At 36.2% G+C, this 23,906-nt stretch overlaps 1 pseudogene; it reads right to left on the bottom strand.

Moving 5' to 3' along the window:
* Window positions 1–19,254: 19,254 nt before the first annotated feature.
* LOC114214786 (small ubiquitin-related modifier 2-like) lies at window positions 19,255–19,925 on the bottom strand (annotated as a pseudogene).
* Between the last annotated feature and the right edge of the window lie 3,981 nt (window positions 19,926–23,906).

The following is a 23,906-nucleotide window of genomic DNA, read 5'->3' as shown; positions in this document are numbered from 1 at the left end:
GACCTCCCTTCCTTGGTTCTTTGGGTACTCTCTGTCCAGATCAAATTTCCCTTCCTTCCTGTAGATTCTGCCATATCTGAATTTTGGGGGCCCAGTGATTCCCCTTACATATCAGAGATAGTGTGTGGAAAAATAAAGTTTTCCCAGCATTTAAATAAATTTGATTAGGCTTTACTTGAATTGAAAAATATGTTTAAGTAAAAAATATAAGGGCAATGGATGGATTTAAAGAACAAAGATTTCGGATCTGAATGATTACCTAAAAATAGACTTAGCTTGGCTTAGAAAGCTGTTGATTTCCCTCATCCCAAATATCAAAGACTTTAATGTAGAGGAATACACAGTTGACCAGAACACCCAAATAGCAACTCCAAGGTTTGTTTGGTTTAAGAATAAGGATTTTGGTCTTCAGGCTCTCTCATAACCTATGTTAGATTTTTATCTACAGGCAGAGATCCTAGAGTTGTTCCTTTCACTCCAGGTTAGGTAGAAGTTTGTACTTTGCATGGCCTTGACCTTAGTGATCTTTATTTCTCTAAAACCAAACTATCTGCTCTCCTATGTTTCTCTATACTTGGAACCCTAACTCATTGTTCTTTTTCCTATTTGATTTATCTAATCACCAGTGGGACTGATCCTACTCTACAGAGTAGCCAGAGGCAATTACCTCTACTTTGTAAGAGCCCTGTGACCTGCAAGATGGATCAACTTCCTTTCTTGAGGGTAAATCCACCTCACCTCATCTTCTTGTCTTCCCTTTCTTCTGTTACTAAGTTCCTATTCAATGTAAGAATTTGATTCCTACAAACCAGATATTAAGACCACATGCATAACTAATGTGTGGCACCTGCCCTCAAGGTATTTTTTTTTTAAAGATTTTATTTATTTGAGAGAGAGAGAGTACATGGGAGGGGAGAGGGTTAGAAGGAGAAGCAGACTCCCTGCCGAGCAGGGAGCCCGATGCGGGACTCAATCCAGGGACTCCAGGATCATGACCTGAGCCAAAGGCAGTTGCTTAACCAACTGAGCCACCCAGGCACCCCTCAAGGTATTTATAATACAATGCAGAGAATCACTGAGTAGTTAAAATTACTGGTTTTATATCTTTCTGACTGCCATGTTTTAGTGTCCTATCTGAATAGTCCCTATATCCTTCTTCACCAACAAGGCAGAAATGATTGACATTTTTGTCCAATTAATCAGTAGGTCTTTCTTGGCCCAGGTTACCTGCTCCTAATACTTCTCAGCAAAGATTCTCTTTACTGAATCTGCTCTCAATTATCTTTAGTGGTGTGACTATCCAGGATCCCATAACCATATATGTACAGTATCAAAATTATTTTACGCCTAAACTCTAGGTCCTAGAGGAATAATGGGAGTCAAAAATTTTCATGTGAAGAAAAGTAAGGTCATAAAACAGAGGATCCTAGAATTACTGACAAAATTTTAATATGCTTATATTTTAAAGTAAATATTAGCCACCTTTGCACAGGGAGAAGAAAAATTTCATGATATGAAATTGAACCAATAGTAAAAAGGCATTGTTATTCCTGATCATTTTTGAATATTGTTCCCTTTCTGAAACAGTCAAAATTTTCACTTATTTCCCATCAAAGTAGTCTTAAAGATATGAAGTTTTATGTCATTTCTAACTCAGGGGTTGATTGTCCTCTGTCCTATCGTTTCAAGGACTGCTTTTATTTTCTGTTTTAATCTCAATATTATATTTCCATTCCATACATATTCTGAAAGGTCATAAGGCACAACACCTTTTATGCAAATCAAATAAAAATATACAGGATGTTTGGTTTTTATTTTGAAAAGTGGATTCACCTGTGCTCCTTGCTGCAGTCTCACATGCAGATGCTTAAAAAGTCCAGTCCTTTGGCCTTGGCATCCTAACTCCAGTGGGAATCTTTTTTTCTTTAGAAGTCAGAGGCCACATTATCTTTCTTTATTATATTTAACAATAAGTAACCACAGGGTGGTGGTTTCTCAGAACCCAGTGTTGCTCCTACATTTTGGCACCTATATTTTGAAGATTTGGTATGTCTTTAGTTAAGGAAGCAACACAAAGGTTTTTCATTATTGTCCCTTTGGACATCTGACTGAATTTCACAGAAGTTCTTATATTCAGATACTTAAGCACCAACATTTTATTACTATTTAGGATTCATTCATCAGATTTAAGATTCTTTAGCCAAGTCCCTCACCCCTTTGCCTATCCATAATTAATGTTTCTCTATGCTCAAAGGGATTTGAAAGGCTTATTTTTCATCCCAACACCTAGAAAATAACTCCTAGATCGTTTACCCACAGACTATACAATAAAGCATGGTGGTCAAGAGCATGGTTTTGGGAGACAGATAGACTGGATTGAAAACTTACCACTGTTCTCTACAAAGTATGTGACCTTGGGCAAGCCATTTGACTTCTCCAGTTTCTTCCTTGATAGCACCATCTCATGTGTTTATTATTTATATTAACTAAGATGATGATTATAAGAACACTTAGACTGGGCTTGGTACTTGTTAGGTGCTAATACATAATAAGTATTACTAATCACAGCTAGAATCATAGTCTCAAAACATGCTCCCCACAGCTCTCCTTACTACCTAAATTATCTCCTTTTATAACAACTCCTAGTATTAGACACTGTCTTGAGAAAGACACTGAATAGTAATACAACACCACCCAACTAGTTTGGTTTAATTTGTTATAATAGCTGATTTTACCTCACTTTCAAACATGGCCACACAATAATGACAAAAGGCACAGAAACATTTTGATAAAAAGATGAAGTTTAAGGATATAGAAAATCCAGAACATGGAGTGGGGATGGAAGAGAAGAGGACTTGGAAGCAATGTACCAATTAAATTCTGAAACCCAGCAACGCCAGGGTACCTGCAATGCAGAGTTACTTTTCTTCCTATTTTCTACTCCATCTACTTCTGAAATCCAAATAGTGTTGCCTAATCCAAAATACTCTCATATGAAACACAGGAGGCAGATGTTTCTAAATTACAGTAAAATTTAATCAGTATATTGATGGCAAGAATCAATTTAAATTTAAATAGTACATGTAAATATGCATACATTATTATGTTAACAATAGATATTATTTTCATTTTATAGATAAGTTCAAAGGATTACCTACCAAGTTCCCATAAGCAGTAAAATTTGGATGACATAGGCCCTAAAATGGGAAATAGAGAAATACTTAACTCTAATTCTGTCTCAGCCAAATATCTGCAATAAAACCCAAGGATGGTGAAACAGCCTCAGTAGTTTCTAACTGTAAAATGTCAATAACATAGTTTTTCCGTTGCAGGGTTTTATGAAATCGTGCATATGAAAGTACAAGATTGTGGGGCGCCTGGGTGGCTCAGTCGTTAAGCGTCTGCCTTTGGCTCAGGTCATGATCCCAGGATCCTGGGATCAAGCCCCACATCAGGCTCCCTGTGCTTGTTCACCAAGTGCTAGTTTTCATTTAACACTAAATTCCATACCCTTCTTGCTATCCCATGGGAAGACACACCATTACTGCCTCATTTGTACTTTGTTGAAAAAAGAACTGGGCCTCTTGCTTTCTCCCCTAAATCTGGGACTTTCTCCCTTTCTCTGTTTATCCACCTATCCTACTCATTCTTCAACCATTTATTAATTTCCTATTTACAACACTGCATCACATTCTTTTTTCTTCAGCTTTTTCTTTTCAGTCGAAATACTTAGCAGTTAAAAAATGTAGTTATGAAAAAAATAATTAAAAATTAAAAAGTCGTTATGAGCGTAAAGATTGATTTTCAAAATCTCGGGCTTCTAATTACTACCAGAATGTTTGGCTGCTACTACACACTCCCTATAGAAAGCTGGCCCTTCTTGAAAATGTAAGAAGAGGGGCGCCTGGGTGGCTCAATTGTTAAGCGTCTGCCTTCAGCTCAGGTCATGATCCCAGGGTCCTGGGATCGAGCCACGCATCGGGCTCCCTGCTCGGCAGGAAGCCTGCTTCTCCCTCTCCCACTCCCCCTGCTTGTGTTTCACCTCTCGCTGTGTCTCTCTGTCAAATAAAGAAAATCTTTAAAAAAAAAAAAAAGAAAATGTAAGAAGAAACAGTCAACCCACCAATGGATTCTAAAATGTTTTCTACGTTTAAGAAATATAATCCAACTAAAGTGGTATATGTAATAGGGAGGACATCTTAGACTGTAAGAGCAGATACCTAAGTTTCAATAGCTTAACACAATAGATATGCTTGGATAGGTATTCAGGGGATCAGAAAAATTCTCCTAGTGGTCATTAAGGGATCAGATTCCATCTTATTGTTCCACCATCCCACAGAGCCATGTCATAATGAATATCCAGCCAGAGAAATAGTAAGAAGCAATCATGGAAGAGACACACAACATTTCATCATAGCGTTGGTCTAACAGTGAGCATATCACATTTGCTCATACCTACTGGCAAGACATAGTCATAGACACACCTCACTACAAGGGAGGTGCCCAGTTACAATCCTATTACTGGAGGAGTAAGCCTAATAGAATTCAGGGAACAGTGAGAGATCACTGCTACAATGTATCAAAGAAAAGCTGTATTTCAACAGTATTTTTGTTTACTCTAAAACAACAACTTGCTAGTCTACTGATATTTATCCCATTTTGCTGAAGAATCCCTCAAGGAATAGTAATTTATTCTGCCTCTTCCTGAATGGGTAACATGTTATTTGGGAGAGTGGGTGGCATTAGTTGTAGAAGGGGGATGATCTTTCTTAATGTAATTTTAAATAACAAACCCAATTTAGTGCAGCACCAGCAAAGTATTCAATTAAAAACACATTATTAAAATAAAAATTAATGTTCTGTTGCTGAACTGCTTGACTGAATGCACCAATTAAAAGTTTTCTTATCTTCCTGACCTCCTCTCCAATCTCTTTGGGAAAGAGAAAAGACATACACACCAACACACACAATTTTCTGACCAAATAAATTGAGGCTAGTGATGAACTTTGTCCCTGAAATACTGTAATCTCAGAATTACCTACAACATTTGACACGTGTTGTATGGCAAATAATTGTTTAAAAAAAAAACAAACGCATAATGCAAGTCCCCAGAAGAAATCCTCATGCAGGTAGGCCTTATTCTGGCTCAAGTGCTGTGTGGGTTGATGCTGGTCCTCACCTAGGCCTGCAGGTCACGTGAACCCTCCACAGTGCCTGCTTCCCACGGGCCTTGTCCTTCCATTTCTGGATCTTCTTCACCTGCCCACATGCTCAAGAGGTAGGGCCAGAAGCTGATCCTCAGGCAGTCTTCTGCTGGTCCCAGTGTTACACATCCTTCCTAGGATTGCAGACCTTAATCCACAGAAAATGATCCTGGAGCCAGTCGATTGGCTTGTCCACATAGAACATGAGGATGAGCTCCATAATCAGGCTCAGATCCAGCTACTTGGTCATCTTTTCAATGAAGCCCAGCTGGGAGAATTCCAGGATCATCCAGTCCTCCGAGGGCTACTTGAGTGCAGAGTTCTTCATGGAGCTCAGGTAGGCTTGGCAGAGATGTTGTCCTTCAGCTGCACATGATAAATGCCTCTGGACTGGGCAGACATCATGGGGAAGCAGTAATCAAAGTTCTCTTGCATTTTCTCCTATTTAAACGTTTTCTTCTCCACTTTTTGTTTGCAAGATATTTCATATCTAGGTTCCCCTGATATCACCTGCATATAAATTTGCTCTACCAATTTCCTTTCACCTCTTGGGAATCCTACTACAGAGGGTGTGTTTTAGTGTTCATCCACCTTCAGGCAGTTTCTTTCTCTTCAAGATCTATTTGCGGATATAAGAAATACAGGATTCTGTAAAGCAAAAATTTTCCAGGTAGATCCAGCTGCTGCTTCCCTTCTTCCTTTATTCTTTTATCTTTCAGTGAGTTAGTCTTTCTAGTCTAATGGAAAATTCTGTCAAGCCTATCTGTAAAGCTTTATATTCAGATGAACACTGAGTGTCCCCCCACTGCTGCAGAGCAGTGAGAATACACAGATGATCACAGCAATTGTTGTGGAGTTGCAAACTAGCTTTTTCCTTGGTGTGTATTTGCACGTGCTGATTGATACATGTTTTGTGAATGCACAGAAGTCAAGTCTCCCTTGTTTTAAAAGAACTCTAGGCCCTCCAAAAACCAGATGACCAGAATGGTACCTGTTTGAACTGGTTTTAAAAGGTGGCAAATGGAGTCATAATCTCAATCTCTAAACTAATCCTATTTGATGGGCTTTGTGATGGGGTCTCAGGAGGTGAGAAAATAGTTATTAAAGTTTTTTAAAATGACTGATGCAGACAGCTATCAGGAATGGTTTCTTTTGACCTCTCAATTTGGAAAAAAAAAAGCCACAGGTTCATAGAGAATTTTGTCTGGAAAGAGCCAATGATACTATGCATAAACACAAGTTCATATACAAACACACATGCCCTATATACAAAGTCAATATATACACACCTGGGTACAAAGACACCTGCATACTAAGACACACCGCACATCTATATGTTCAATTAGAAAGAAATTGGGAAGAAAACCAGAGGGAGTGGTCTTCATGGGTAATCTTGAGGCTATATTCTGAAGCTGCTTCATTTTCCCAGACTTTCAAAATTGGGCAGATGTCTCCTGGACAGTACTTTTCATTGAGGCCACAGCCTAGAGAACATAGTCTTTCATTCTAGGAAACGTGTATATTTGGTGCAGAAGTAACATTCTGTTACCAGAAGCTTCTGGGCCACCAGAGGTCAGGAACGCTTCCTGGTCAGTCTCCCTGGCACCACGGGATACCTCTCAGTCCCTAAACAAATTTACTCATCCTGGATCAGTGGTTTCAACAGCATTCAGTTTCTCTACTTGGCCGTTTGTAAAGAGTTAAATTATGCCTTTCTCAGGAGGTGACTCAATTATTTAACTCAAAATTGAATTACCTGAAGTGAATGTACCTTACTCCTAATACTTAAAATTTAAAAAGAAAAACTCCATATACAGGTTTTAATTATGAAGATTTTATTTTTGAATATGCTTTCTATTATACTGTGGATAAACAATAACTCTTAAGAAAGGGGGGGGGGGCTGTATGAACAGATTGCTCTCCCAGTGAGAATGAACTCCAAATATCAGGGAGAGGGATGACCTAGAATCTTGAAAAGCTGAAACATTCCCAGGAGGAGGCAGCCTCTCAGGTATTTTTCTTCTAGTCTTCGCATAGCTTCTCATCCCTGAGAAGTGCACAGTAATGAAATAGGTCAGCATGTGGAGAGATATTAAAGAGGTGTTATCTGCCCTGTGAATCATGTCATTCACTGCTTTATGTTCCCCTAGAAATGGCGGAGAAGCAAGAACTCATTAGAGCAAATCAGGCCCAAATTTACAAGCATGTTTTGACTCTCTTGTGATGGATTCAGCCTGGAGCTCTGCTTTAGGTTGGCAGGATGATAGAGGTCAGGGCTGGGGAATGGCTAAGGGGAATCAGCATGCACCTGCTCTTTTTTTAATATTGTTTATAATTCACCCACGCTTCAGATGTCTGTCTTTTCATTATACATAATGTTGGGTAAGTGTTGTCCGGGATAAAATCCAGCCTGAGTTACAGGTACTGTTTTCCAGGAACTGGCAGTCAGGAAGGGACAAGGAGAAGTGTTAATGTCCATACTTAATTTGAAGGCGTACGTGAGTTATAGTTGTGCATGTATCTGACTCAGCCTCTGACATTTATCCAAGGGCTTCCTATATGAGGCACTGGGCATGGATTATCTCATTTCATTCTCACAAAAATCCAACCAAATGATTATATACTTGGTTCCATTTTGCAGATAAGGAAGCTGAAGTAATGAGCTCAAGGTCACATACTTGCTGCATGTAATCTCTTCAAACTTTTATGTGTTTTGTACGCAAATGCCAGAGAAGTCTTCCTAATGCGGCTTTGATCTGTATTTAACTCCTTATTGACTTTTCCCAGTGATCCCTACTGCCTACATAATAAAGCTATGGTGGATTTGAGACCTTAGTGTCAGAACCCTACTTTGTTACTTTATTGGCCTCTGCTCTCACAGGAACCAACTGTTTTTGCCTTCTTCTCTTGCTATTTCTCCACATAACTTACACCTTCTGGTGTCTGAGCCTTTGCTCCCACCTTGTGAATTCCTTGATTTCTGGGAACTTGGGATCTAATCTTCTGCCTGCCACAGGGAAGAAAGGTCAGTCAGCATGGCTGTGTCTCTGCCATGGCATTTGCTGTTTGCTCAGCTTTTATACCAGGTTGTCCTTCTCTGACATCTGTACCTGCACCAGTTGTCCACAAGCCATCTTCTGGAGTTGGCTGCCTATGTTAGTTTTCTAGGGATGCCATAACAAAGTACCACAAACTGAGTGGCTTGAATATATTGTCTTACAGATTTGAAGGCTAGAACCAGGAGATCAGAGTATCAGCAGGGTTGGTTCCTTCTAATGGCTGTGAGGGAGAAGCTGTCCTTCCTCCCCCCTAGCTTCTGGTGGTTTGCTAGAAGTCTTTGGCATTCCTTGGCTTGTAGATGCATCACCTTGATCACTGCCTTCATCTTCACGTGATGATACTTTTGTGTGTATGTGTAAATCAAATCCCCCCTTTTTCTAAGGATACCTGTGTAGGAGTGCTAAAAACAATGACTCCATCTTTGACCCTCCAACTTGTTCATGCCTGAGAAATGACCTGCCTCGTAGCTACATGTTCCAGGCTCCCAGGAGGTTAATGTATGTCCTGACCTGAATGTGGGATGGCTTGTTCTGATCTTCCCTAAACTGGCACACAGAAGGCTCCACTTTAGATAAGCAGTAGAAATGACTGGTGCACAGAAGGCCCCACTTTATATCCTAGTAGAGATCCTCTGGCTCACAGATGATGCCACTTTCGATAACTACCCTTTGACCTCAACTCTCGTTCTATAAAAGCTGGGAATTAAGGTCTGGACTGGGCAGAGAATGGGGGCAGATAGGAAGTATGCTGCCGCCATGAATGGTCCTTTGCCTGAGTCTCCTTGTTAGTAAGTTACCCTGACTAAAACTCTGTAAATAGTACGGAGTGGCTTGTGTCCTTTTTCAATCTCAAAGTGCCTTCTCAGCCTGGAGTATACTTTACTGTCCCTCCTCCACCTTCTAACAACCTGTCATGTTGGATAATCCAATGACCTAGCTAACTAATTACATCTGCAATGACCCTATTCATAAATAAGGTTACATCTCAAGTACTGGTGGTTAGACCTTCAACATACGAATTTTAGGGGACACAGTTCCACTCATAACGCTGGCCCATTATTTATGCAGTGGTCGGTTATGGCTCCCTTTGATTTACTCTGCAACCACAGAGTCCTACATTTTTATACCTTTGTTACTAGATGCAACATCTGGTAACCTCTGAATCATGGTAGGCATTTGGGAGATGAAAGCAGTTAGAAAAGACCCTAGTGTGAGTCAAGTCTGATAGTCCCCATCCAAGGAACTGCTTCACAACTCAGAGCTCAGTAGAGAACAGAGAGCATTTCAAGTCAATTATTGGGAAAGGAGTACTTGGCAAAATTATTTTTTGGTTGTTGTTGGAGTTTTTGTTTGTTTCATTTTTTGTTTTTGCATCTTAATTATGAACTTGAGGCATTGGGCCCTATAACTGTCTGCAGAGTTACAGCTTAATCATATACAATGAGGTATGGCTGAATAGTAGAGCTGGAACCAAGGAAAATGTCATTAAATCCTTCCAAATGTCATCAAGACAGTTTTTTGGATCAAAGTAGATGGATTAAATGTTTCCTTCCTGCATCTGGAACAAAAGTACAAAATATAGCTTATCAGTGTCTCTTTGAATTACCACGTAATTCTACAAACACATCACTTTACCCATGTAACCCATCATAGGGCATTCACAATAACATTAGGACTTCGTAGGGACTACAAATTTGGCCTGTTAAACCAATGAGATATTTTTGGCTTTTGGCGGATGTCACTATGGCTGTGTTTAAGAATTGCTTTGTCCTTTTACATTTCAAACCATTTTTTTAAAGGTTAAATAGAGAAAAACCTATTTTTGAGCCATGGTTCAGAAAACATTTTAAAAGATTGTTTTGAGGTTTTGTAGCTAAGTTGTACAAATCTGCTCTGATCCCTATTCCAAAAGGAAATTCATTCAGTATTTACTAGCAATTAAAAAGAAAGAGAATATTTTAAAATGCCAAAGGAATAAAAAACAGAGGAGGGAATGAGAGTTTTGTCTTTAGAGTAAGTATATTAAGATTAGAAAGTAAAAGTCAAAAGTTTGTAGGTAATTGGTAGACAACAAGGACTAAGTAGGCTTTTAACTACTTTTTAAATTCTAACCTTTTCTATTTTATTTCCCTGCTCTGTTATTTTCTATGGAACTATGGAAAATACTTGAACTTTTAGGATAGCCTAGTCAAGCCAATCCCCCCATTCACCTGTAGAAAGTCACTAAAATTTTTGGTCAAAGTACTAAGAAGGACTAACTAACTTGTTTTGAACATAATATACAAAGTCAAGCCTATGTTTTGAAATAGCCAGTATCTTGGATTTAGACCCCACTAATATCATTTTTTCCCATGGGTGCCAATTGTTTTAATCAGAGCTGCCCAATACTTTATTAAATTTAGCTGTAGTTGGTCTACAGTGCAGTTTGGGAGATTTTGACATTTGCTGTCAGAGATTTAAGGTGTCACTATGACAGCGACATGAAAAGTTGGCAACACAGAAATAGGCAGTGGCTTTTAAGCTTTTGTGTCAAAAGAAACCAGGCTAATAATACTGGAAAATAATGGGTATGAGAAGAGGATTAGGAGAAGGGAGCTCATAGTATAAGTAGATAAAGACACCATGGAAAAATGACAAAGGGCACAGGGAGCCTTCACAGAACAAGACAGGACAGAACTCTTAGAGGAATGCAAAATGAGATAGCATGGGGCTTTATGAAAAATGACTGAGAATGTTATAATTTTAAAACTTTTCATACATTTAATTAATAATGAAAAGATTAGAGAACTATTTACAATTGTAGAAAAGTAAGTAAGTAGTCCTTTTTTTGTATCCAAACGAGTACAACATACTATATTTCTCCCAGGAGGCAAAGGGTCTCTTTAGAACATAGAGAGATGGGCTGCTCAGCAGTCATTTAAAACTTTTCAATTGCAGAAAAGAAGAGAGAAAACAAGGAGAAATTCAGGATTGGTAAATGCCAAGAGGGAGATGAAGACAAGGAAATAAAAATTTCCCAAAGGCATGTTTTAGTCAGGGAAAGAAGTCACATCCTTTAACCAACTTTTCATAAGTTTTAACTACAGTTCATGATTTTAAAATAATTGTTAATTATTAAAGGTTCTTCTGGGCAGATTTTGTGTCTTTTCTATCAAATTTCATTATCTTATATTTTGTACTAAATATTTAACAAGTCAAGTTCTTTAACATTGATTTTCCTTAGATTTCTCACCTATAAATGTAGATACTATTAGTAACTAGCTGTTAGTGTTGATGAAATGGATTGTTAAAGAAGCTTCAAGTCAATAAATACTCATTGAGGAACAGGAATAGCTGTTACTATCCATAACAATGAAATAATTTTTATGTGAATTAAATAAACAAAAAATATTGCCACCATCTTCCAAATTGAATGTGTGTGGGGGGGAGGCATCATTTGTATTTTGTGTTGTCGGAGGATGCAATGAAGACGTTTTAAATCTATACTTTAAAATTGCATGCAGTATCTTGTCTAAAAATTATTTTCTGTCACCTTTTGTTTATTTTAAAGGCTATTTTAGAATGCAGTTTATATTAAAGATAGTTTGAAAAAGCCTCTGTAGGCATATGATACTAAGAGAAATGTAAGGCAATATACTCACGCACAAACATAGACACACATATGTGCACACACACCCTAGAAACTATTTAGTAAAATATCTCACCATTAAAAATGTCTTTTTACCTTTAAATATCTTTTAATCTATTTTGAAAACATCTATTTCAACAGTGGGAAAAATCCACTTTTTCGATTGGCAAAGGCAATCATGTTTGTTGTGTCAAAACAGTTTGAAATAGAATTTTTGATTCTGAGCTCCTTTAACAAGGATTAGGTGTTACTCATCTAGTATACTCCCTGGCTCATTGTAGGCATTAAATACGTATTTATAAATCAATATATGAACCAATCAATATATGAATGGAATAATTAGAAGCAAAACGCTAGAAGCAGAAAACCACAAAAGGAACAGAACAGTGACCATACACATCCTAATTTTCCCCCAGTTGTTTTTCTGTTTACTACTTTCACAGGGAGATCCTGGGGACATATTAGAACGCTGAGAAACTGTTTCTTAAGCAAGAAGCTTGTCATTCTGAAGACTGTAGTGGTAGTTTGCAGCTTCGAAGCTTCGTGTGCTTTGATGATTTGAATCAAGGGCACTGAAAAGTAAATCTAAGCCCACACTCACAGACCAAAGGGTTGTAAGAGGACTTAATAAAGGAAAAAAGCACACATTCAATTCTTAAAAAAAAATTAGACAATATGTTTAAAAATATAGACTATATATGTAAATCTTAGAGTATAAACCCCCAGCTAGCAGGGAGATTCTTCACCCTTCTGTTCTTGGCACCTACATAGCATCTTGCATGTTTTTGTTTTTGTTTTTACTTCAGTAAGTTTTTGTGGAAATGAGTTAATGAATGAATTAATGATATTACAAAATGTTAAAATGTTAAGGAGTTATGAGTATCAGCTGATAGGGAAAAGGATTGACATAAGTAAATTTCAAACTGTGCACAAAAAGAAAGGAAAGGCATTGGGCGAATATGAAGAAGAGTGACAAGAAGAGGTTATGAGCAGCATGGGATAGGGAGAGGGGTCTTTGGGTAGAGGTTTGGCCATATTGAGGCTTATTTTCTCTAACCAAAAAGTGATTAAGCAATTTGGGAGAAAGGGAAAATTTAAAAATCACAACGAAAGCAAGTTATGTATTATGTTCCTCTGCAGACCTCATAAGAGAGCAATTTACTCTTGCATGTTCTCTAAATGTTTATAAGAGAGAATGTTTTATGGGCCTACAGACTTTAGATTCTGTCCCATCTCTGAATCTTAACTAATTCACTTAAAAAACAAGATAGCTTTGTGTACCTGGCAAACTAAAAAGCCTTTTCTGCAATGGGGGCCTTTTGATTTGGAGATTTGAGATCTGGGTTGGTCACTCTCAAAATTAACATGACTGAAAAAGCCATTTTTAAAAAAAGGCAATTAGAATTCAAATAAAGGCCAGACTAGTCAGATCTCATTTTCTGTAAACTCTCAGCTTAACTCACTAGAAAAGGCTCAGTGGCAATACCACACACTGGCAAGTTATGACCATTACCAAGTTATGGTCAAGAAATTGGGGCTGTCTCCTTCTATGATGCACAGTTTTCCCCCTCAAATTTACAGCTTCACAGTAAATAAATGATATCATCATTAGTGTATGTAATAAGAATAAAAACCAATAAAAATAAGGGCTTAAAAGGATATTGGACTGACACCTTTGTTTTGCAGGTAAGTATAATAAGGATAAATGGCTTTTTCAAGGTCCCAAAGATCGTCGAGGACAGAAATGTGAAAAAAACTCGAGACTCCTGATTTCTTTTTGTAACACACTTTCACTATATTATGTACAGAAACAATAGTTAAGTATGTGGACAACAAAGAGAAGGATGGAGTTGAGGTAAGTCCTTGAATAGCCTAAAAAAGTCCATTTATTGGATTTTCTAATTTTATGAGAACAGTCTTGTTCATCACTGTTATCTCCAATGAGTTGCACAGAATCTGGCACTGGTCAATATATATATTTTGAGATGTAATTTAAATATAATAATTTGTACAGGTCTTAAGCATTTGGCTTCATGAATTTTAGCCATTTTATTTAATCATGTACAGAATGTAACCATGTGTAGAAAACATGTATTCCGTATATGAGTCCTTTGTCGGATATTTGTATTATGAAAACTTTTTTTCAGTCTGTGTCTTGCCTATTCTTTTTCTTATTAAGGTCATCTACACTATCCCAGAAAATTCCCTCTTGTCGTTTTAAGGTCAATCTCCGCTTCGTTCTCTCCACCCACAGAGATGACCACTTTCTGATTTCAGTTGCCATAGATTAGTTTTATTTATTCTTGGAAATAATATAAAGTAATTGAGTCATGTTTTTGTGGCTGGTTTTTCACTCCTCATAATGTTTGTGCCTTTATCAGTAGTTTCTCCTTTTATTGCATGACCATAACACATTTTGCTTATTCATTCTGTTGGTGGATATTTGTGTAATTATGAATATGAAAGTCGCTGTAGACATTCTTTTACAGGCTCTTTTTGGACCTTTTTTGGACATTTTGAACACATTTGCACACACTTGTTGGCCATTTGTATTTCTTTGTGAAGTATGTATTCAAGTCATTTACTATTTTGTAATCATTTACTGTTTTGTAATTGGGTGCACCTTTTTATTATTTGTCCTTTTCTTATTGTATTATAGGATTTCTCTAATATTCTGGATATGAGTTCTTTGTCAAATAGATGTATTATGAAAACTTTCTCCCAGTCTGTTTTTTGCCTATTAATTTTCTTAATGTTTCTTTCAATGAGATATAAATTTTAATTTTGATAAAGTTCAATTTATCTATTTTTTTCTTTTAGGGTTACTGATTTTTTTCTTTTAGAGTTATTGATTTTGTGTTGAAATCATCTTTGCCTACTCCCAAGGTTACAAAGATATTATTCTTATTTTTTTCTGTGCTTTATGAATTTAAATCTAAGATTCACCTCAAATTAATATTTTATTTATGGAGTATAAGGGTTGAGTTGATCCAATATCATTTAAGATTTTTCTTTCTTCCATTGAATGAACTTGGTGCCTTATCTGAAAATCAATTGACTTTATATGTGTGGGTCTATTTCTGGACCTTATTTTCCATTGATCTATATGTTAATTCTTTAAGTCAATTATTCCAGTCTGTTGTTTATTGTAGCTTTGTAATAAGTCTTGAAGTAGATAGTGTTAAGTCCTTTAACTTTCTTTAAAAGATTGTTTTTGCTATTCTAAATCCTTCTTATTTTTACCCAAATTTTAGAATCAGTTTGTCAATATCTTCAAAATAGCCTGTTGGAAATTTGATAGATATTACATTAAGTCTATAGATCAGTTAAGAGAGAAAAGCACATCCTTAAAATATTAAATTTTGTCAGTAAACATAGGCATAGCTCTTCACTTATTTGAGTCTTTTAAATTTCTCAACAGTGTTTCATAGTTTCAGTGTGGACATCTTTCATCTTTTTCAGTAGATTGTTTATCTACTCAATATTTTTAATGATATTGTATATAATTTTACTTTTTTTCTAATTTTTGTTTGCCTGTATATAGAAACTCTAGATTTTTTGTGAATTTGAATTCTACAGTTTCACTGAATTTACTTAGCCCTAGTCCTTTTATAGATTCTATGAAGGTTTTCTATATTTACAATTATTTTGCCTGCAAATACCACAGCTTTAATTATTCTTTTAGATTGTTAGGCTTTTATTTATTTTCCCTGCCCCATTGTACAGAAGGAAACTCCAGGAAAATATAAAATGGAAATGATGAGAGAGGGCATTCTTCTTTGGGAGAGTACTAGGAAAGCCATATTTCTACATCAATTGAGAGGATTATATGGGGGTTTTGTTGTTGTTGTTTTCTCTTTTTTTCTGTTAGTATGGTGAATTATACATATTTTTTCTAAACGTTGAGGCACTTTTGCATACCTGGGGTAAAACCCACCTGTTCTTGATGCATCACTGTGTGTGAGTCCGCTTGCTGTCCTTAGGTTGTTTCTGTGTTTTTAAGATTTTGCATCTGTGATCATAATAGATATTAGTCTATAGTTTTTTTCTTATTTTTGCCAGGTTTTAGTATCAGACCATGTTTTTTGAATAGTATTTCTTCCTCCTTCCGTTTTTGAAAGAACTCATGTAGAATTGGCATTATACCTTACTTCAATACTTGATAAAATTCCAGTGAAGCCATTTGAGCCTGAAATAACTCTGGGGGAAAGTTTTTGATTATGAACTCAATTTGTTTTATACTCATGGGGCTATTTAGATTGCCTATTTCTTATCTTATTACATCAGTTGAAATAAATGTATTGTTCAAGGAATGTGTCCATTTCATTTAATTCGTAGAATTTATTGGCGTAAAATTTTTTTTTATCCTTTTCTTTTTCGCAGTCTCTAATAATGTCCCTTTTCATTCTTGATGTAATTGTATTTTCTCTTTCTCCTTGATAAATCTTACTAGAAATTTGTCAAGCTTACTCATCTTTTTAATGATTCCACTTTCAACATTTTGATTACCTGTTTTTTTGTTTTATATTTTGTTGATTTATATTTTTGTCTCCATTATTTCTTCTATTTACTTTAGGCTTAATTTGTTCTGTTTTGTCTAGCTTCTAAAATAGAAGTTTTAGTTACTTATTTTTAAGTTATTACTCTTTTCTACTATAAACATTTAAACTCTAACTGTTCTTCTAATGTAGCTTTAGCTGCATCACACAGATTTTTATATACTGTGTTTTTATTGTCATTCATTTTGTAGTCTTTTCTAATTTTCCTTTTGCGTTCTTGACTGTGGGTTATTTAGAAATTTGTTGTAAAATCCCAAATACTTTAGCATTTTTTATATAGCTTTTAAAAATCAATTTCTAATTTGATACCATTATATCCAGAGACTATATTCTATATGATTTTAATTCTTTAATATTTTTGAGACTTTTTATAGCCTAGTTGGTAGTCTGTTTTGGTGGATAATTCATGTGCACATGTAAAGACAGTATGCAGTGGTTGGGTTAGAATTATACCTATACAGTTGTTGGGGGATGGTTATGTAAAATCTCCGACCACAAACATGGACTTGTCCACTTCTTCGTTTAATCTGTCAAGTTTTGCTTCATGCATTTTGAAATCTTGTTATTGGGTGCATACACTTTTAGAATTGTTATAACTTCTTGATGAATCAACCCCTTTATAATTATGAAATGTTTCTTTATTTCTCCAGTAATATTCTTTCCCTTGAAATCACCTTAGTCTGATATTAAGATAGCCAACCAATTTCTTAATCTTTGTGTTTAATAGTATCTTTAACACACAAATCTTGCTTATATAATTAAAATTTCTTAATCTTAGTGTTTCAGTGGTACTATTTTTACACATTTACTTTCAACTGCTCTGCCTTTACACATAAAATCTATAGAGTTATGTCTTTTTTTATATAATCTTATTATCTCTGACTTTTACGTGGAATGTTTTGTTTAATAACATTTAATGTAATTATTGATATAGTTCTATTTTAATCTCCTATCTTCATATTTGGTTTTTATTTATCTCATTTATTAAACATGCCTCTGTTTTTTTTTTTTCTGCCTTCTTTGAGGTAAATCACATTTTTTTTGTATTCCATTTCTACTCCTACTTTTAGTATTTACCTTTATATCTTTGTGTTATATTTTTATGCTTTATCTAGAGCAGTGATGTCTGAAATAATTGGAAATCTTCTTTATCTGTTCAATCCAATATGATGGCCACTAGAGATATATAGTTACTAGCACTTGAAATGTGGCTAGTGTAACTTAGGAACTGAATTTTTAATTTTATTTAATTTTGATTAATTTTTACCTAAATTTAAATATCAACTTGTAGCTACTGATTACCCTATTGGACAGTATAGGTTCAGAGTTTATAATATGAATCTTAGATTCATTATAGCCTAACTTCAAATAATATTATGCTACGTCACAAACAGTTTGGTGGGGTTTTTTGCCATCTTTATGCACTTCATTTCTTATATTTTAGTTCTACATTTGCTAAAAATCCCTAAATACATTTGATATATTATTATTATTTTCTTTTAACTTCTCGGCAGTCTTTTAAAAATATACATAAGATATAAATACAGATATAGGCTGAAACGTCTTTTATATTTTCCCAGATATTTACTTTATTTTATGCCTTTCATTCATTCCTGCAGATCTGGGGTTTCATTTGGCATCATTTCTCTTCATTTCTGAAGAACTACTTTTAGCATGTCTCATAGTAAGGGCTGCTGGAGGCAAATTCCCTGAAGTTCTGTTCTCTGAAATAACTTTATTTGCCCTCTCTTTTAAAGGAGAGATAGATGATCTATATATAATATTCTTAGGCTGACTTTTGTCTTTAGCACTTTATATTATTGCTTCGTCCAATAATATATTCTCTAATTATTTTTAGTGGTAAATCACCTATCATGCATATTGTACCATTGAAGATAATGTGTCTATTTTTTGCTGACTGCTTTAAATTATTAAATTTTGTTTCCAGCAATTTATGAAGAGTTTAGGCGTGTTTTGTTTTGTAGTACTCTGCATGGGGTCCACTGAATATCAGATATGTGTTAACATCTTTCAATCATTTGGAATCATTCTCTGCTATATTTCTTCAAATATTTTTTTTTACCCTATTCACTATCTTCTTTTTCTACACTCATGATAGGTTTGATATTGTCCTACAGATCTCAAACACTTCTCTCTCTCTCTTTTATTTTTTACTTTTTTTTTTTTTTGCTTTAGTTCAGATGCCTTCTATTGATTTGTTTTGTTTTGTTCATTTTAAACAAGAATTTTATTTAAATAACAAGATATTTGAATTGAAAAATATCTAGGAATCTTCTTTTAGATTAATTTATTCCTACTTGAGATAGATCATCCTACATGTTACAGCTGTGTACAAAAAAGTTATAAAATTGTCCTTGGTTTTATAGTGATAAATGAAAAGCATTGAAATTCTCCAATCACACAAAGTATGCAAGGATTTTTACGTTGTTCTTTTTTGTTTTGTTTTGAGAGCAAAATAACTCACTGAGATATAAAGATAGGAGCTGAATGCCACAAATGGAGAAAGGGATATTTTCATAAAATCAATTTTTCCCTATCTCATCTCCATTTGGTGCTGATCAAACCATATCACTGGCCATTTAGTTAAAAAATGCAATATGCTTGTGTATATTCACCAGTTACTTTATGTGCAATAAAGGAATGGGGAAAGGGAAAATGAAAGAATTGAGAGAACTCTACTGTAGTAATCAGGATGTGGTGGAAGCAAATTGCAGTTTTCTAATTTAGGTTGTCCTTTTGGTCTGGAGAAACAGAGTTCTGGAGTAAAGTAGCAGGTTCCCTTTCTAGTAAACACCTCCTGTTTGCTGCTGGAACGCATCAACTGTATCTTCATCCTCTATCTCCAGCTATGCAGGAATGTCTGTTTCATTGATCGGCTGCTCATCCCTTTGGCATCTGATTTGCCGCATTGACAAACCTCATTGACAAGCCTATTGTTCACAATAGGCTTTCATTAGTTTACTAAGTGCTGTGTGCCTCTTAATCTTTTTTTTTTAATTTTTATTGTTATGTTAATCACCATATATCATTAGTTCTTGATATAGTGTTCCATGATTCATTGTTTGTGCATAACACCCAGTGCTCCACGCAGAACGTGCCCTCCTTAATACCCATCACCAGGCTAACCCATCCCCCCACCCCCCTCCCCTCTAGAACCCTCAGTTTGTTTTTCAGAGTCCATCTGTCTCTCATGGTTCCTCTCCCCTTCCGACTTACTCCCCTTCATTCTTCCCCTCCTGCTATCTTCTTTTTCTTTTTTCTTAACATATCTTGCATTATTTGTTTCAGAAGTACAGATCTGTGATTCAACAGTCTTGCACAATTCACAGCGCTCACCATATGTGTGCCTCTTAATCTTAAATGGCACTCCAGAACCATCCAGACTCAATACCTTCAAATTAACATGATCCTTGTTCCCAATTTTGACTCCTTCCTTGGGCTTGTCATTTGCCATGGCATGTGCCACATTAGCCTCAGCTGCTGCTTCACAAAAAGGTCCAGGCCCTCACTTGAACCAGTGCACACAAGCAGCACCAGCAGCTCTATTGACCTGTCTTCTAGGATACTCATTCTTTTCAGATTCCAATCTGCTGTTAAGTACATCTAATGAGTCCTTCATTTATGATACTGCATCTTTTCTGGAATTTTTTTCAATAGATTTTTGTTTAAAATGTTCTGCTAAAATCCCCCATCTCTTTACTCACATTGCCTACTTTTTCTACTTGCTCCTTTAGATTTTTGATTATACATATTTTATTTAAAATCTCTAATAATTCCAACATGTGGATCATCTCTGGGTCTGCTTCTCTCCATATATTTTCTTTTGGCCATGATTTATATATCTTATTTGTCGTGCAAATTTTATGGCACTAAGGATATTTTGTGTAAGGAAACAATACAAAAATGGATGTAAATCATATTTATTTATAGAAAAGATCTAGAGTGGAGAGCTAATAAATCTGGTCTCTAGTTGAGATGTGTTTGGGATTTGTTGCAGCTTTAGTTTGACCACAGGCTTTAAATGTTTTGGAAGTGGAATTAGAATGAAACCCTGCAGACTTGGGGTCTGAGCACTAGTGAGATCCATAGGTTTCTATGCTTCTCTGCCCAGTGCTAGCTTTTTAAAACATGAAGATTTCTGCTTTTATAGCACTTCCAGCTCTTCGTATTTCTAGGAAGTTTTCTTTGCTCTCTTCCAGCCATACTAAGACTTTGTATGCCCAGGAAGATCTTTCTCTTCCCAGAATGCCTCAAAGCAGTCCCTCTCAGAACACTGTCTCCAGCTCTTAGAAGCTGAAATCTTGAGTTGAAATTGATCCCTCTCAATTCTCCCCCCCTGCCTTCTAGCCTGTGGAGAAATGCCCCTAAACAGTCAGGAAAGACACAGGCAGTAGAATTGGTGAGTGAGTGCAGATTTACTCTGTAACTTCACTAGAGTCTCAGAATTTCAATCTTTCTTGGCAGCCCACATACAGGCCTTAAAATTTTGTTAAAGATTCTGCTGATTTTCTGTCTGTGGAGATAGTTTTCTTTTCCTGCTAGTCAGCCAAGGAGAGTAGCTTTGTACGTCTTTTCTCCTATGAAGTAATCGTCCCTGAAGTTTAGCTTATTTAAAGAGTTTTTCAATGTCATTTTTCTCAGGGGTTCAGGAAAATTAATTTAGTATCTCACGTGATTTGTTTTGCTTGTTATGGTGAGAGTTACATTCTCTTATAACTTCCTACTTCATAATATTGAGTTCCCACGAGCTATGGGAACTCAATACATTTGTTGATGGAATGAAGGGATGCAGAAGAGCAGGCTGTCCTGTGTTAAGTTTTCAAATTCTAAGTCTGTTCCTAATTTGCTCCTTTCTATATTCTTAAGCAAGTTTTTTTTTTAACCTTCTGTTTCCTGACATATAAAAAAGGGATAGCAATGATACCCAATTTGTAAATTTTTTGAAGGTTACATGAGTTATATAAAGCATTTAGAGTGATGCCTAAAACAATAAAAATTATATGAATGCCTGTTACTTTTATTTTTTTATTTGTAGTAGAGTTTTCTTCAGAAAATGTAGAATGTGTTCAAAAATCTCAGCAAGCTAAAGGATCAAGATAATTACCCCCCACACACACACACATGTTGAGGAGGGTGGAGTTAAAAACCACTACCAATTATTAAAACAAAAGGTATTTCCATAAAAAGAGTAGTGTTTAATCAACCTGAATAACACTTTCAAAGTTACTGGTGAGTTAGGTGCTTCATCAGTGGAATTAGGCACTTAGTTGAGTGGGGGAGAAAATATGCTGTTACATAAATTAAAACAATTGAAGGGGTAATCAGAGTCTCTGGCACTGAGATATAACACTATCATTACTGGTCTGTATACCTCCTGGAGTTTATGAAATACCCTACAGGACAATACACAGCTGATTCTCTTACCGTTCTTTATGCCATTCCTCAAGCAGCACTGGCCGACTGTGCCTTGTTCTCGGCTCCTGAGATAGTCTATAAATGAAAGAAAGAAGCTGCAGAAACCAGATGGAACATCTTTTTTAGCCTCCAGTTTTTCTCTCTTCTTAATCTCTCTCTTTAAAGTCTTTCCCTCTTCAAAATCTGTCCTCTTACATTTTATTATCATTGTGGTATCTTCCAGTTATCTTCCCATGTTCCCCTCTCCCTTGTTCTCATGTACCTCAAGTCAAAATAACAGTAAGTAATAATAATAATAGTACTCGTAGGCTATATAGATTAGGAAGATGAATGCATGGTATGCTTCAATAAGTGTATCTTTTTATTAACAATTATTCAAAACTCCAAAACTGTGTGAAAAAATTCGAAATGGAAAAGGGTCTTTAAAAATTAAAAGCAAAACCAAACCAAACACCCAGAATCATCTAAGTCAGGTCTAGCCTGTCAAAATGGCAATCTGGAAAAACTGTGACTCTGATCCACAAACTATGTTTTCTCAGGCTATCCAGGGTCTCTCCAAATACTAAAAATGTGGTCAGCAGCAAGGTTAGCATGTTCTCTACCGCTGGGAGTATTGAAATACTCCATTTCTCTCAGCTTCATTCCCTCGAACACCCCCAAACAATATACAACTCTGTCTAGCACTCTCAATCTCTCTTTCACATACACACACACACACACACACACACACACACACACACACACAACACTGAAAATAATACATCTATTCTGATGCACTTTCAGATCCTGTGACTGCTGGTTCAGGGTGGTATTTTTAGACAAGGGGCTCTTCCAGTATAAACAACAATTTATATGTAAGTCTGGCTCCATTCCTAATGAATTTGCTGAGAAACAAGGATTTTCAGAATACAGTATGTACATTTTCTGAAGGAAAAATTAAAAGTGGGCAACCTGTACTCCCTCCCATCTGCTCCTGTGCACTCTGCTAGGCAAGCAACCAATACCGGTCACAAGGTCTGCTCCACCTACCCTGCTGATGGATTGTTTTCTCTTTACCTTGTTTTCAAAGTTGATACTCTCTGAGCCAAACAGGCAAGCAGCTGAGGTGGACAGAAGCACAACTCTGGAATACTGTAGATAATTGCCAAAAGCAGCTGAGTTTAGGAGACCCACCTGTTAATGAACAGCCAATTATTTATGTGCTTATAAATCACCTTTTAAATACTAACACACACTAATAAACTTTGGCTACTTGTTACCATGGTAACTGACTATGTCACAAAGGAGAAGAAGACTAGTGATATTTGAACAGTGGGTCAATGGTCCAGTATGTCCTGGGACTGCCATTTGTACTCCTTCACATGAAACTGTTATGTCTTGGGGCACCTTCGTGGCTCAGTCGTTAAGCGTCTGCCTTAGGCTAGGGTTGTGATCCCAGGGTGCTGGGATTGAGTCCCACATCGGGCTCTCTGCTCAGCGGGAAGCCTGCTTCTCCCTCTTCCACTCCCCCAGTTTGTGTTCCCTCTCTCGCTGTCTCTCTGTCAAATAAATAAATAAAATAAAATAAAATAAAATAAAATAAAATAAAAATAAATAAAAAAAGAAACTGTTATGTCTTAGAACAACTTAAAATCACATAATTAAGGAGGCATTGGACATGATGAAATGCTTGTTTTTCCTCTATAGCCCAGAGAGTCTAAAGGGAGTAGAATGTGTCCAACTCCCCACGAGCTATGGGAACAAGCTGCCCTAACTTGTTAAGTGGCAGTTCCTATGTATAGCCATACAGCTGGTCTACTTAAGCCACCTGCTGTCAGATATTTATTCCCCAAAGCTTCCTAAGCTGCTGGGTTCCACCAGTCTGAAGAGGTTTTCCTAATACATTCTGTTTACTGTTGCAGATAGGTAAGACAATAGGCTACTTGCGGGATGCTCAGTAATATTTAGTGAGATGCAAGGAATGGTTTCAGATGAAAAAGAACATATTTTTGCTCCCAGCAAACGGACGGCACTTTCTCTC

Source organism: Eumetopias jubatus, unplaced genomic scaffold (genome assembly GCF_037043125.1).
Source record: "Eumetopias jubatus isolate StellerSeaLion01/CBP00866 unplaced genomic scaffold, mEumJub1_p1.0 scaffold_1, whole genome shotgun sequence".
NCBI lineage: Eukaryota > Metazoa > Chordata > Mammalia > Carnivora > Otariidae > Eumetopias > Eumetopias jubatus.
Note: the sequence above shows the minus strand (reverse complement) of the source record. Positions and strands in the feature narration are given on the sequence as shown.